Source organism: Rhea americana, unplaced genomic scaffold (assembly GCF_003343005.1).
Source record: "Rhea americana isolate MKP2758 unplaced genomic scaffold, rheAme1 scaffold_39, whole genome shotgun sequence".
NCBI classification, from domain to species: domain Eukaryota; kingdom Metazoa; phylum Chordata; class Aves; order Rheiformes; family Rheidae; genus Rhea; species Rhea americana.
This window is the reverse complement of record NW_028186523.1, coordinates 2,314,343-2,328,644: the sequence shown is the minus strand read 5'-3', so window position 1 is coordinate 2,328,644 and position 14,302 is coordinate 2,314,343. Positions and strand designations below refer to the sequence as shown.

The window sequence follows — 14,302 nt, the reverse complement described above, 5'->3', positions numbered from 1 at the left end:
CTGGGGGCAGGCCTAGGATCTGCTGCTGTTCTACCTGTGCCTTGGTTTTCATGCAAAGGAAATGAGGGCGACAGGGAGGAGGGCAGTCGAAGGAGTCATGGTGCTCTCCAAGAGGTTCCTTTGATCTGACAATCACAAGTCCAGGACCGCAGCCCTGAGTGCAAAGCATGCTGTGCAGTAGTCTAATCATAAGCTAAGAGCTTTAGACCTTTAAGATTTCCTATGAGCTCCAAAAAGCTACAAAGGAATCAAAAGTGTACATCACCTACAGCAGGGAGATCCACAACAGCGCAAGTCCTGCCCACCTTGCCTGCCTYCTCCCAGCAGCTGGGTTTCTTCTCATTCTCTGCACTATCCAATAGTTTGCCTGAAGGCTGCAGTCAGCTTTTGCCCCAGGAAGCCTATAGCTGCTTTGAAGTATTAYGTCATAAATTTCTTGATCAACAAGTGTGTAACTGCTGCCTGTGAACTTACTCTAGCCTCAACACCTCCTTAAAACTTTTAATTCACATTTCTAATAAGTGTTCAAAATTATATGGAGTGCCACATGCATGAATAATTATCCTTAAAAATAGATATCCTCTGCTATCTGTTTGGTAGCAGAGCCTTACCAAACTCAATAAAACCTCTCATGTGCAGGGTAACTGAAGTAACACCTGGAAAATCCTTGCTGCAAGCTCCTCCCTATGGATTCCTCCCAAAACCAGAAAGATTAATTTAACTTTTCCCAGCACACCAAAAATGTGGGTTGATCAATCTGTAATTAGAATGGGCATGTTTTGTGAACGAATTTGTTCTTATAATTAGATCAAGTTCTAAAGACAAAATACAGTTATAAGTATCTTTTACTGATATTTTTTTCCTTTCAAAGTCAAGCCTTCAGAAAGACCTAAAAAGTCTCACTAGTGTTGAGATAGGTTTGCTAATCTCAGTTGCTCCCTCCACCGTATTATTTATCTGATTAGAACTTCACTGTACAAGGAAATGCAGGAAAGAACAGTAAACACAGGAAGGGAGCACAGGAAAGAAATAATGGACTTCATTTTTTTAGGGGAGACATTACATCATTTGCATTGCAGTATACCCTTTTTCACAGCCAGAATAATATTGTCCAGGTCCAAGATAAGAAACATATTTATTTAGAGAATAAATCTAGCTCAGATTTCATCATAACATCAATATTTGCAATATTAATATTACAGTCACTCAGTTAATACTCAATAGTTAATAATATCTTACACGCAAAGAGAAAAGATATTTTGAATGAGATGTAGATGTAATCTGGGAATTGCTGGATTTATAACTTGGTTCGCTCCATTTTTGGAGGGTTCCTTCATTGCTGTGTACAAGGGTATTGGGATTAGTCTTCAACTGGCAGAAACCAGTTGACTTCTGCCACCTATCTTTTTTGTCTTTTTCTCTTTTTGACATCTCTAGAGCCCAGTCCAACAAGAATAAATTATAAGGCTACTTTCAAAAATTGCACAGAGTCTAGCCTAGGCTTTGAAGGTTAGACATTGTGCTACTTGCAGTAGATCTCATACAGAGACTCCTGCTGCAAGATGTGGGTCAGCAGGAGGCTGAACTGTGGTGCCCAGCATCCTGGGTTGGGCTCCAGCTGCAGCTGCTTGTGGAATCATTGTTGAAGGACGAAGAGCAGTAGTTGGTGAAGCTATTAATTTGTTATCATGGAAGTGGACGTATTGCAGATAGAAGATGAATTTTTGGCTTGCACTGAAATCATGATCCTCTTGTCTAGGAAATGTGGCCATACTTTATTGAGTGGCCTCCAACTTTATTGAGTTTGGTCAGGAGGTGGAGATGGACTTCCTTAAGCATAATCCTAAAAATCTTAAGCGTTTCTACAGGCAAAAAGAGCAATTCAGCTATTACAACCCTCCTGAGCCAGAAATAAACAGAGGACTTCATGAGGGGCTGCCTGCTGTGTATTTTCTATGCATTTATTGCAATACATGATGTGAAGGGCAGCTGTGTATCTCTCCAATGGCAGCAAATGTTTCTGCAATGCACATTTACCAACACATTAAGTAGTGAGCAGCATTCACTCCCCTGACCCAGCTCATGCATGGTATGTGGTTTTGTCCTATTGTTCTTGCTGCCCCTCATATGCACATAAATGACTTTGAGAATTCGTAACTCCTTATTCAGTAGCAGCTCTGAAGAAGTGGATTAAGGATGCCTTGCGACCTACATTTACTACTGCCTGGTGATGACTTTGTGATTGATGATTCACCAATCTGCTCCCAGGGAGTTCCTCCCCTTTTTGAACCCTGTTTGCATCTCCATTGTGCCCCGGCCTGGAGCTTGCCATCTGTGCCTCAGGCACACTGACACAGGTCTCTGCATAAACCTGCCCTCTTCATGCCAGTAAAATSGACCGTGCTGATACCTATGGTGATCAAAGCTACTTCCCACCATGTTATTGACTCTGTCTTTCAGATCTACATGTTGTGCAGGAAGCAGAAGCTATGAGCTTGATTAACTGGCTTAGACTACCTTTCCCTTCTCTGTTTTGCCAGTGTTGTGTCCTGTGCGGCCCAGCATGGTAATCTCCATGCTGTGCTCTGAGCTAAGGACATGCAGAGCAGGTCCCCAGAACACCATCCTGAGCAACATGCAGAAACAAATGGAACTGTCATAACTCACAGGAGAATAAAGGCCTATAATTTTCTGCCTGAATTGAACATATCTCTGCAAAGTTCCATGACTCACCAAGTAGAAAATAATCCAGATGACTCTGTTTATTGGTACATTGGTTAATTTCTCTTATTTCAAATTGGTTCCTTATTTCAAAAAGGTTCCTAGTAATGCAAATGTCACTCAGCTTTACTCAGCTAAACCATGTTAGATGTATAGGTTTGGCACAGAAATGTTCCCTTCTGCCCCAAACTTATTTCTGAATTTACATAATATCTTCTGTGCACAAAGAATGCCTTTTATTGGCTTTATAGAATGCACCTCTCCTCTACAGAAAAGACATTAGTTAATAAGAGCACAAGAGATGCTACAAAATAAAATTAAACCCAAAATTCAAAACAATGAGTTTTTCTATATATAATAACATTCATTCCAAGCTTAAAACTATTACTATTTGGATTACAGACCATTACTGAATGCTATACTAAAGATACTACATAAGTACTGATAATTACTATTTTAAAATAGGTAACAGTGTGAATTGGAAGATCTGATGTGTTTTTTTCTTTTAATGTACAGACCCATTCCCAGAATTTCACTGGACCGTGTGGACAGACCAACTGTCACAGCTGTCTATCAAGGCTGAATTAGATGAAGGCAAACAATACAGGCTTTGTGGTTCGACTGAAGCAGCAGTCTCGAAAGTTTCCATTTCTCATCCAAGGGCACTGTGGGAGCATTGTCTTCCTCCTCTCTGAAAAGAGAATAGAACAATTATGCTACTGAAATTCCTGCACAGTAGGTCTGAAAGACTGTTAATGTCCAGCCAGGGAGACAGGAGAAACTAAAAGCAAGGATTTCATGACAGCAGGTGGGGGGCGGGTTCAGGGCATATACTTCAGTGACATAATGGACCCGATTCTTCTCACTGAGGCTGAAGCCAATGCTGAAAGACTTAATAGCAATGGAGGAAGAGGCAACAAAAYTGCAATATTAAATGCAGTGGTAAAAGTATTACCTTGAAACAAAGCTTTTCTAATGGCTTTCTGAATCAATCAGACAATTGATRCTAACATGAAGGTCACAGCTTTAAACTAGACAGGAAAATATACTAAYCACACAGAATTTTTTTAACATTTACCATTTTAAGGGCCCTACTGTGTGAAGTGCTGAGTATATAGCTCTCATGAGAGTCAGAAGTGCTGAGGAGATAGAAGGCAATGACCCAACTTGTCCCTCTTAATAGCAGTAATATTCATTAGCAGTACAGATAAACCAGTTCTTGGTTTCATGCAAACACATACTATGTTTCAACCTAAGCTTAGGAAATCAACTACTCAGGTTGCCCTAGTGCTTTTCAGTTCATAAGCGATAGGTGTGAGAGTGACATTTCATTCTATTGTACTATAATCTCATTTTTCCTGAGGTTATTTTAATGCCAATTATACTTCAGTAAGTAATGAGTAAGGACAAATACAGAATAATACACCAAACCTTAAATGAGTGCAAATAGTCACCTGCTGCTACCTTTGCTTGGAGGCAGAGTCAACACCTCCCTAGAGACTTCCCAATACTTTCTTCTGAAGATCAAGGTAGGGTAGAAGTAGCCAGTCAACAGCGGTGCAATTAAGAAATTGGTGTCTACACAGAAGACAATCTATGCAACGATCTCCCTGTGCTCCTTGGCTATCCTCCAACACCCCCTGCAGTCACAAGGTTTGGCAGCAGGATCATTTGATGGTCAACCTGAGGAACCTTTTACTGGCTCCCTTCAAAGGCAGACTGCATGCCCTTCAAAAAGCCGCTAGTTTTAGTTATATTTTAGGTAATAACATAGCAGGTGCAAAGTTCTTCCTGGGGCCTTGATAAAGATATATARCACAAAAACATTTAACAATAACAAGTTAGTCTTGCTATTTTGAAAAACTCTTGGTACATTTTTCAGGGAGCTGCTGATATGAGGGTGCAGTGACCAAATCCCCCTGGAAGTGAACAGAAAGATTTCTCTCAAGTGGACAGAAGATACKGGGTGAGGGCATTACACTGAACAATCTCAGCCAGTATGCTCAGAAGAAACCAGAAACACTGTGTCCTTAAGGTTCCATGTAGGCAAAATAATGCTGTGACACAGTGACACCTTCTCAATCTCAATTAGTGCTAAACTAATTAACAAAACTGTTCTATACACTACAGCTAGTAGTTCTTTCTTGGCTAATCTCTAGTGTGATGTAAGGGTGATTGAGGATCTAATTACTCCTTAATTGAATGCACACTTTGCACATTTTTCACCAGTTCAAGCTTAATGCTTTTGGTCCAAAAATCAAAGTCAGTGAAATTAAGTTGAACTGGGATTTGGGCAGCTATTGTATTAAAGGATTACTTTTGGAAAGGAGCCTAATCACAAGCCAATCTGGAGATATCAGTTGTATTTGTTATAGAAACACATAATATATTATCTGACAAAAGCCTAATTGTATGTATTAGTAGTGTTGTTATTCATGCTTACCCATTATTCTTGTTTAAGAATAATTTTTCTACCATGCTAAATTCAAAGCACTGTTTAACAAGATATATGGTCCAGCATCACATTATTCAGACTAAAGGTTTATGCAGATCAAGATACCTGTTTCTCTTATTCTTCTGAAGGCTATCTGGAGGTGTAATAATTGAGCAAAATATTAATTCATTGTTATATATAATAAATAATTTGTTTATATATAAATAATGATATATTTATTATTTAAGTATAATATAAAAATATTATACTAATGTGCAGGTGTGTTATAATCAGAGAACTGTCTACATGCATTGCTTGTTTGAAATTTTTATGTCTGCCTCTGAAATTTCCTTTGCTTGAGTTGAGCCATACACATAAATGAAGCCCCACTGCTTCTGAAGGGGGGGGGGGGGGTTCTCTGCACGTCAGCCACCTATCCCCAAAGAAAAGCTTTCAGGATCAGCACCACAAACTGTAAATAGCTGCAGAAATTGATGGCTCTAACCATAATAACCATGGTTTAAAACAAATAAATATTAATGAGATTAAGCAAAATTCACAAATAAGTCTTGAGGAAATAAAAAAAGTTTCCAAAATAGTTCTGCTAATATTTTACTGAAAATTATTGCAAAAAATATTAATGCCTGCACATTTATTTCTAATTCTTTCATCTATTAATTCTGTATACTTATTTTCCTGACAGAGAGTAAATTTTCTTGAACAAAACTATTTATCTGGCATAACATCACTATGGCAAGACTGTAACTTAATCTCAGAGACAAAGGCTAGGATCACAGATAGATCCACACTGTTATATTTTTAAGAACCAAAGGTCCCACATTTCCATAGGAATAGAATATACTTATAATAGAGAAAAGATGTAAGAAAACTTCAGTGTAAAAGATCGCTTTTCAAAGACTTCCGAAAGTTTTGGAAAAGTGCGTATAAATGGAATATGGAGAAATGAAATAGGATGGCCATGATAATATGCCATTCCATCTGACAGGGAGGAAATGAGATACCCCACTGCAGCAGTCCTATGCCAAGATCACTACACAAGATCAAAAATATTCTTCTGTTACTTAGAAATAGACAATCCCCTTTTTGGACAGCTTTTCCACCTCTTTTCTCTTGCCATATTCTTTACCAGTCACCTCACACAATGTCTCCATTTTGTCCCTGAGAAAGTGTCTTGTCTCCACCTCCTTAACATTAGGTTAAACTAAAAGTTAAGAAAAAATTCAAAGGACATGAGTAGCAAGATCACTTTAACACTGACTACACATTATCATTCTCCTATCCCATCTAAAAGACAGCACCTGAAAGCACTGTCAGGCATGAATTTCAGAGTGCCTCAGAAGAGAAGACTCACTACTTCATTAGCTTTTATGTTTCCTGTGACATCTTGTACTCCTCTTCCATGACAAGGTCACAATTTATTCAGTGCCATGGTCCACATGTGGCTCTGTGGGTATTCAACAGCTCTAGTTAACTAAAATGCATCCTTATTTCTCTTGAGCTGTGGTGATGCATAAATGTTTTAAAAATTACAAATACATTTTTCTTTTTAACATCATTCTGTATTTATAGACTCTAGCGTTACTTATAAAATACTGCTAATAACAGTTACTACTGGTATTCTCTCTCTTGAGTGAGAATTATCAGTTGCACGATTGTTTTCAGTAACCCAAATAACTTTGTCAATTTTGTTTTCTGTTTTTTGTTTTCAAAACATTACTATCTGCCTAACAAGAGTCTGTTTGCAAAATGCATACTTTAATTCCATGATTTTCATCCATATGAAAGAATCCGAAATTCCAAAAAGAATAAAGGTCTGCGAATATTAGGATCTTCAGTTACAATGAGGTAGTAACATTCTCCTTTAARTTCCCAGCATGATTTCATCTAGGTAAGAGAGAGTGTACTCTGCTTCCTGACATCTTGTATAATACTGCTGAAGAAACATCTGCATGTTGTATGCTTTCTTCTCTGTGTGCATGGTCAGATACACACACTTGCATGTCCTTCTAACATCCTTGACATTCAGAGCTGTTACATCACTAGATTTTATACCTACTACTTCGGAGTCTTTATATCTTACAAAATACGTAGATTTATCAGAAAAGATTTAAACTTCCTACCATTTTCCCTATAAGTGAAAACAACATAGCAAGGCCTCAGTGTGTTCAGAGCTCAGCTTTTGTGTTGCAATTGCCAATAAACATGCCATGGATTTTTTTTTTTTTTTTTGTGATAGGTGTTCGTGATTATGCTATCAGTTTCTGAGTAGTGGTGCACAAATTATAAACGGTTTATGGGGAGCAGCTGGAAATTATACTCTCACAATATTTTTCCAAAAAAAAAAAAGGGTGATGATAAGAATGCATTGTGGATTGCAAAAAGTATGTGCTGTTGATAGAGAGCCAGAAGCCAAAAAATATAGCARCCCTTGTCAACATGAAGTAGATGAATCTTATCTAAAGCATACAGCAGAGGTCTGATTCCTAGGCTACCTTATGATTTTGTTAGCTTTAAGAAATAAGCAGTATTTTGTTCCTTTTTTTCTCTTCTTCCTGTTTTCCATTTCTCCACTAGTATTTATGTATTTCTAAAAGGAGCTCAGTAAGGGTTTGAACAAGGATAATTCCAATATGTTATTCATTCTGGAAGCAACTACAATTTAAAATGATTTTCTTCCTTTTCTTCCTCTTTTAGGGCTTGATGATTCCCTGTATTGATGCTCTGGCCTGGATACAACATGAACTCCTACTACAGCTGTGGCCAGTGTATGACTCTTGGGCTGCCCATGGCAGCTACATTACATTGTGGCTCCTGTGCCAGAGAGATGCCACACAAGCAACAGAAGTAGCCAGTTGCTACTTGCTCATTTCCTCTACTAACTCTTCCAATTCCCTCAGCTGCAGGAAAACAAGTCAGGCTGACATCACAGGGTCAATCTCACATCCCGTTCCCTCCCCTTACAATGAAGTAGYGTGAAGCCAGCTGGGAAGACAGCATCTCTCAATCACTCCTGAAGCTCTTCCTCCCCTGAACTCCTCTGTGTTCTTAGTATGTTTTCAGTAGCCCTCAGATTACGGTGTCTGGTTCACAAGCTAAAAGTATTTGGCCAATGATCTGCTCACGCTCTCAACTGTAAGCACASTCTCAAGCACTCCAAAGTGGCAGCAGTGTTGTGCACAATACAGAAGGTCTTAAAGGCAGGAGAATAATAGTCAGTTTTGTTGATAACATAATGTTGAGCCTTTTTCAAAGACTGAAACAACAATTAAACCAATTCCTTTTTCAGCACAAAATCTAAACTCATGGAAACAAGCAATGACTGATGAAAAATCACTTGTTGAAAAGCAGAACAAATATTCCTATTTCATCACATCTAGGAAATCAGTATTTATATTTCTAAATAGCCAGGGTTGATAGTCATTGTTTTGTTTTTTTTAAAACCAGGAAAAAGAGAAGAATGGTTGTAATAGCTAATGATGCATGGACATTGAAAGCTCATTCCAGCTTTGGATCAACACAACAGAAAAGTATAAAATCCTTGAGTGTAGGAATTCTCAGACCAACTTGTCTGTGAGCTGCCAGGAACCACAAATGCTACTGGTAACTGAGAGGAAAGATATATACTAACTGATAATGACAACCTTCATTAAAGTGTAAAGTTCACTGAGATCTGCTTAGACAAAGAAATGACAAATAGAATCACACCGTCCTTAACTCCAGTTCTCAAAGGCAATTCATAACTGCATAGCTCACTCTTTATCTAAATGCCATTTCATACTGTACATTCTACTAATATCATACAATGCATAATGTCACCAAGTGGGGAATACAAAACCACATATTTAGTAATACTCACTCCCACTGGCAACACTGACCCTCTGTTCAACACCCTATGGAAGGGGTAGCATATGGTTTTGCTGTCACAGGAGCAGCTCAGCAGCTCCAAAAATAAATTTGCACCATACATTTACGAAATGCCATGGATACTGTCACTGTATTGCCCTCTCTTCTTATTCTGCATTATGAAACTAATGCTGTGCCATTTTTTGCTTGTCTGCTCAGACCCCACAATACCATGCAGACAGTCTCTACAATACCAGGTATGCTGTCTCTGTTCCTCCCATCCTGAATTACTCCCTCCTATTCCTTAGGCACAGCACAATCCCTTAGTATTTTAATGATGCTACGTACTTCTTTTTCCTCTAATTTTGAATGTACAGCTTGGAAAATGGTAATAATTTTAAGAACAGTTTTTAATCCAAGATATTTTCAACTACAATAATTTACAGAGCATTAGATAAATTTGCAGCTACTGACAGTTTGAGGACAAATAAAGACGTATGTGTACATATGAACGTGTATGTGTGTTTGTTTAAATGAAAACTGACGCTTTTCCTAGAGTTTCTGAATCAGTCACAGAAAAAGCTGTTCAGAACAACTGGAATAACATCAATAGGCAGCCAGAATAGGTAAAGACCATTACCACACCTGGAAGACAATTCTTGATTTATGGATGCAAAATAAAATAAGTTACTTTTGTAACTGTTACGTTCACTTTTCAAAACAATGCATTGAAGACCGAATCTTTTGTTTATTTCTTATGTTTAGTGGTAAATAAAGTTTACTCCTTTCAAAAGGAAATATTTTCTAAACATGATTTTTTTTAGCACTTAGTCTTATTGCCTTCTATTAAAAAAAAATCATTGATTTTCATGACTTCTGTATCAGGCCTTTTCTGAGTCAATGGAAGCAAAGCCATTTAAACTATAATATGCACAGAATCATGTTTATACATCCTGGTTTGGAAAGAGATGTAGACATGTTCCTGACTCGTTAAGCATGCCACACTGAATTCAGTATTATCAATGCACGTTGATGAGCATGTGTTTGAAATCAGGTATCTTCCTGATTCTCTGTACCTTCCTAATTCTCAGTAACTTTTGTGAATTCTGCTTACAGATTTAGCCACTGATATAACAGAGGAGAAGGCATGTCTATCTAATCAATTATGTGTAAAGCTCCAAGAATTAAAGAGAGGATAGTACATCCACTAGAAACCACAAATAATGCTGTTTTCAATGCAAATATACTACTGAAAAAGTACTTCTCCATACATCAAGTAAGGTGATAAGCCCAAAAATACAATAGCCTCCTGGAATACTGACAAATTACATGTTTTTTAAAAAATAAATCGGGCCACAAATTGACAAAAGACTAGCCTTTAACAAGAATGGTAGATTCGAGGTTTTCTTATTTGCTTTCTAAGAGTGCTAACATCTGTAACATCTGTTGTTCCCATTTTTAAGCTTCTCTGTATAACAACAAGAACCACAAATGTTTTTCCAGGATCATCTGAAATTATCAGAAAGCAGCCTGATGCCCTTAGCAAAGTCTCTGAGACAAGTAGCAAAAAACTAATGGTAACACAAAGGTCACAATACTATCCTTTCTCCCTTTCCTTTCAGATAAGGATCTGTGGATCCTGGTGGACAAAAGGTTGAACATGAGCCAGCAATGTGCAAACAACACCAACAGCCTCCTGGGCTGTGATAGGAAAAGCTTTGCCAGCAGGTTGAGGGAGGTGATCTCCTCCCTTACTCAGCACTTGGTCAGACTACGTCTGGGGTGCTGGGTCCAGTTCTGGACTCACCAGGACAAGAGAGACACAGACAGACTCAAGTGAGTCCAGCAAAGGGCCATAAAGATGATTAAGAGATTGGAACATCTGCCATATAAGAAGAGGCTGAAAGAGCTGTGACTGTTTAACCTGGAGAAGAGAAAGCTCTTATCAATGTGCATAAATATATGAGGGTAAGGAGCAAAGAACATGGCACCAGACTCTTCTCAGTAGCACCCAGTGACAGGACAAGAGGCCATGGGCACAAACTGAAATACAGGAAATTTCATTTAAACATAAGAAAATATTTTTATTGTGAGGTTGAAACATTGGAACAAGTTGCCCAGAGAGGCTGTGCACTCTCCATCCTTGGATATATTCAAAATCCAACTGAGCAAGGCTTTGAACAATTTGCTCTAGTTGACTCTGCTTTGAGCAGAGGGGTTGGACTAGATGATCTCCAGAGGTCCATTCCAGTCTTAACTATTCTATGATTATATTTTTTTCATTGTCTAAAATATAACTGAAATTGTTCTCCTGTCATGTTTGAACAACAACAAATCTGCACAGAGCTTTCCCTCCAGCTTCCTTACCACATGACTGGCTCTATCACAGGTGGATGTGATTGAAAGAGATTGAAAATGGCAGGGRAAAAAAAAGCCTTTTCTAAGGAAATGGATGTGAAAACTTCATATACTTTATCTCCTACAGCTGCTGAAGACAGTTTGGTAAAGGATGTTTTTCAAGAAACTCCACAGGATAGAATCCAAAGACTCATTAACCTCAGGATATTGGAGACAGATTCATATTTGGGTAGGTTGCTTCTGTGGAAAAAATGAGTTGAAAGAAGCCAACTACTTATTCTACAGCCAATGAGTGGTTAAAGAGAGGAGTGCAACTGAAAAGTTTAGGAGAACTTCTCTATCTGCTGTGTCCTCATGCATACGCCCTTTAGAGCCTGGCTAGACTTCTTTTTAGAACTGGAGGCAATTATTTGGAGATCTGACCTTTCTTAGAGAAAAAAAAATCAAATTCAGAAAAAAAAAAATCTGTTCTTTACCTGAGATCATACACCATAGCGTATCACGCTCAGGTCATCTACGCCTTCAGTTCAATAAACTACCACAAATTGCACCAAGGATCAAGATCTTATATGCCACTTGAYGATAAACCACAAAGGGCTCAGCTTTGTCAAGGTTTCAATCACAGCTGAGGAGCAGATGTTCTCAAGATTTATGAACATAGCATACTTACAGTCAGCATTCTGATTCAGTCAAAACTAATTAGACATTTTAAGCAACCTCTTCCTGCTCTTCTTTAGTCACTACTTTCACTGAAACATTTGTCTTCTCCTTTCCTTGATAGACTCGTGAGGTCAGAAACTAATGTTCCCCAAGGTTCTTCAAGCAACTGCATTACACTGGCTTGGAATAAAAGAGAAAATATTGGCAACTCTACGGAGTTCCAGCAATCTTTGCCGGAGGGAGGGGGCATCACGTCAAAAAAGAAGTTCACTTGTGTGTTTGTAATTGTAATATTCACAGCATACCAGAGCTTCAAAATAAAAGACAGTCTCTTCTTTGAATGCAGGGGATGCTCCCCCTTTGATCCTCATGTAGATGCCACCCTGCAAACTATTATCTCACTGTCTGCTACTGGGTCCTCATAGGAATATTCAGCCAACATACGAAGTTTCACTTGAAGGATCATTATTCACTCCTGTGCAAGAGAGAAGATGCCTTTTCTGAGGCCATCTGTCCTTTATGAGGAGATGCTGTCCCTCAACATCTTCCTCTTGGAGAAAACAGTGCTACGAAAGTACTGAAAAGTAAGTAGAATGGCTTTCTTCCTCTTCTGGAGCTGATCAAAGCCTTTTTAGGCTTCATATATCTAGTTCCTAGCCCATTAGAGACAAACTCAGTAGCAAGAATGCACTGTGAACACTTGATGAGGACTTGGCAAAATGAATTTCTGATAAATAATTCAATCAGGTACAGAGAACCAAGGCCCATCTCTTCTGTGTGCTCTCATAGTGCCTATAGTCACAGTTCTTTTTTAGTGCTTGAGCATCCTAATTAGCGTAGCCCTACAGTRAATACTGTCATTTTATATGAAAAATTCCATCATTTAGGAATTAAAACTGCAGATTATTTTCTGAAGTATGGCCAAGGTACATACTACTTAAAACGATTATTTATAAGTGTTGACAAATGTAATAAAATTTCAAACATGAAAGCCAAAGGTAAATTTTCACATTTCAGTTCCAGCAGTTGTAAAACTCTTCCATGCTTAAAATTCAAAGTCAGCATGTCAAGTAGTTTCACTGTTATAGAGACCTGAATTACTTGCATAGGCCTTAGGGCATTATTCACTCAAAGAAAAATTGTACTTTAATATTGCTAGGATTTTGCCAAGTAATTTTTATGCAGAACTTCGGTTAAATTTGAATAATCCATTTCAATATTAAACTGATGACATTTTGTAACTGCAGAGAACCATATAATTGAGAATTGGGCTTAAGAGTTGCGCCCAAAATTAAATATGGGAATGAGAAAACAATATTAATGGAAGGACCATTTTTTTTCTTCGCTTAAATTCTGGGATGCTGATATTAAATCAGGTTATAAAATACAACAAAATACTTGGAAATATTTCAATGCTTACATTATATTGAAAGACCTTCATCAAATTGTTGGCCACTGTTCCAGCCAATTTAATAATTTCTGTCACATGCATGAGGAAAAACAATCTTTCCGCTGGGTTTTAATGCAATTATTTTTCGAAGCTTTAAATTTTTTATCTGTGTCAGGGGTTATCTGCTGCCTGATCATTTGTTAACTCCATATGAAGTTGGGGGCTGAACCCAGAGCAAAATATGAAAAGGCTTGACTCCATAGCAGAGTCAGAAGTGAAGCAGGGAGTTCTGCCATTGACTTAGACAGGACTAGAACTTAATGCACAAATAATTGTCCTTACCCTACAGTGCATATCAAAACCATTCAGTAGTATTCTTCCAGGTGAAACTCTGGATAAATTGCTAATAAATGCTCTTTGCTAGCACATGGTTTTGAAGAAATGTGCAGACAGAAAAACTGATGCATTTATATAATGGATTCTACCAGTAAAAAAGGCAGTGAGTTTTATTTAAATAATAAAAAACTCTATTACTGTTTTATTATTTAAATAAAGTTTATTGTATGATACTAGTTGAAAAAATCTATTAATTTATGTTAAAAGGTGTAGGACTTAGTAGAGAAAGCAAATGAAGACTTTCATTCTTTTTTGAAGACTTTTTAGAGCAGTTGTCTTATTAGTGGTAGGTGGGGTCACTTCTATTGCAAAATCAACCGTAAATGTTGTTGTCTGACTTACTACTTCCATGGTAGTTAGTCTTGACAGTAAATTTTCTTTAATTTAAGTTCCTAAGAATCTCATTAAGAGGCTTTTCATTATAGTAAAGCATTGATTACCTAAGTGTAATGAGGTTTAGTGAGTAGCAGTAGAGTATT

General features: G+C 37.8%; 1 protein-coding gene across 2 annotated transcripts in view; it reads right to left on the bottom strand.

The window, feature by feature from the left end:
- Positions 1-1,161: 1,161 nt before the first annotated feature.
- Positions 1,162-14,302, bottom strand: part of CA8 (carbonic anhydrase 8 (inactive)) — a 51,338-nt gene continuing 38,197 nt past the window's right edge. For both annotated transcript variants that reach the window (XM_085313557.1, XM_085313558.1), the window contains one exon: positions 1,162-3,412. The gene's annotated coding sequence lies outside the window, so the exon portion shown is untranslated. The remainder of the gene's footprint in view (positions 3,413-14,302) is intronic.